Raw genomic sequence first — 2,024 nt, forward strand, 5'->3', positions numbered from 1 at the left:
TCTTCTTCATAAATTTCGGATTATCACAGTATTTTGTTCGAAATTTACATACCGCTAATAAAATTTTTCCTATGGCCGTATGTTTATGTATCGTTTTGACAGAAAGTTTAATCAAAGACCAATTTCGAGAATAATATTAATCGTGTCTAAACGTTCGGTAAAGAGTTTGATCGTTTGCCCATAGTGATGGCCCATGATAATATGCACGCATGTTATCTACATGTTACCTCGTGCTAATACATGCTCTCTTGGTGTCAGAGATGGGGAAAAGGCTGCTTTGTATGGGATTTCGTATCAACAGACGGGGAGTTCAAGAGAGACGAAGCATACTATCTATCTCACTTACGCAAGCGATCGTGCTCATTTTAAGTTTAGTTAAGTTTGTTTAGTTTGAACGAACGTTTAGCCTCGAATAATATTATTCTCACAATTAATCTTTGATTAATCTTTCTGTGAACAAGAATAATCGGATTAATCTATCCGATTATAGCTCTGGTATCCATTAATCTTCCTATTATTGCAGTGACAAACGCGGGGGACTGGAGAAGGAGCCTTAAAAAACACACACAATGCTGCAGAAATGTCCAATCAGCCATAAGGACGCGACGAGAAGCAGGCTTTATGAAAGAGTAAAAGCATACACAGTGTAGTTTAATTTATATTAACTACATATTGTACAAATGTTTATTTAGTTTCGTGTGAGTATTGATCATAAATCAACATCGATCGTTCCCTCCCTTACACCATTCACCTTTTTCTTCTTCGATCGTAATTTAGGTTCCTTATGAGATGCCCACTGGTGCCATCGTTTTTAACCTCAATTCGCCGAATCTTGCTCAATATCGGTGCCGCCGTTGGAAGTATATTGTGTGGCAGCGGTGAAACACTTGCCGGATGCTCCGTGTTCAACACATTCGCGTACTCGTCGTCCTCTTCCCGTCCATCCGGCTCGATCATCATCTCTCCGGCACGGAACGGATCGATCTGAGGATCCTCGGTGGCAATGATAAGGGTGGTGGTAGTTGGAACGGAAGAGGTACGGTGCATAGAGAATGCGGGTGGCCGTCCATCGTCCTCGTCTTCACCGGACATGCTTGCCATTGGAGGTGAACCCACAGTACTGCTGCTGCTTGCACCAGAAGGCTCAATCATTCCACCGGCCTTATTACTGCCTCACTGCAGTTCCGCATCGATGTCTTCGAGCGTAATTGGAACTGATGAGGATGGAACGGATGGCATCGATACGACTGGCTTTGGATAGGCTGGTGTCACCGAAACTCGCTCGGGTACCGCTTCCGTAGTAGCTTCCGATACGGTTGATTTTGATTGTATCGTTCATCGTTGTCTTCTAGCGTGATGCCGTTGACTTCATCGTTCTCCGGTACGGCATTCGGCATCTCGATCGAACCCTGTTTGGCACCCTTGGCACGTTGCTGTTTCATCTGCTCTTCCATCTCTTGGAATTTGAGGGCAAGATATCTGGAATATTTAATCGTATTTTTATAAGAAGTTGCTAACAAAGTGAGATAATGTTTTAAGCGTACTTATCAACCAGTGGCCCACAGTAATCTTCGGGGAACTTGGGTGTGAAGGGTAGAATGTACTTGTACAGCCGTTTATTCAGAACGTACAGTTGCGCAGTAGTGGAGCATTTCACATTGAACCACCAATCACACGTCAGAGCAACCTAAAACATACAAACGGAAACAGCATTAGGTCATGATGTAGAGACCAGCAAATCAAAATCTATCAATATCACAAACCTGACTGAAGATGGTCCCATTCGGACACAGGAAGGATGCTTTGCCACCGTTAAGATCGCAATAGTGCCACACCTGACAGTTTGTTTCCGGATCACCGAAGAATCCCTTGTACCGTTGATGATTGCACTTGACGCTCGTTACAAGGATCTATGCAAAGGCCGGATAGTCAATGCCGGGTTTACCAGTGTTTGGCCCTGGTGATACAATCTTGTTGATCAACATCGGTGGTCCGGCACGGTACTTGTCCGTATCGTGGTACGT

The 2,024-nt window shown here is 44.1% G+C and overlaps 1 long non-coding RNA gene across 1 annotated transcript; it reads left to right on the forward strand.

Annotated features, from left to right (window-relative positions):
• Positions 1-289: 289 nt before the first annotated feature.
• On the forward strand, positions 290-847 carry LOC128304008 (uncharacterized). Its single transcript, XR_008287401.1, has 2 exons — positions 290-698; positions 778-847. It is a non-coding gene; the product is annotated as an uncharacterized LOC128304008 (long non-coding RNA).
• Positions 848-2,024: the final 1,177 nt, after the last annotated feature.

This window comes from Anopheles moucheti, chromosome 3 (genome assembly GCF_943734755.1).
Source record: "Anopheles moucheti chromosome 3, idAnoMoucSN_F20_07, whole genome shotgun sequence".
In the NCBI taxonomy this organism is placed as follows: domain Eukaryota; kingdom Metazoa; phylum Arthropoda; class Insecta; order Diptera; family Culicidae; genus Anopheles; species Anopheles moucheti.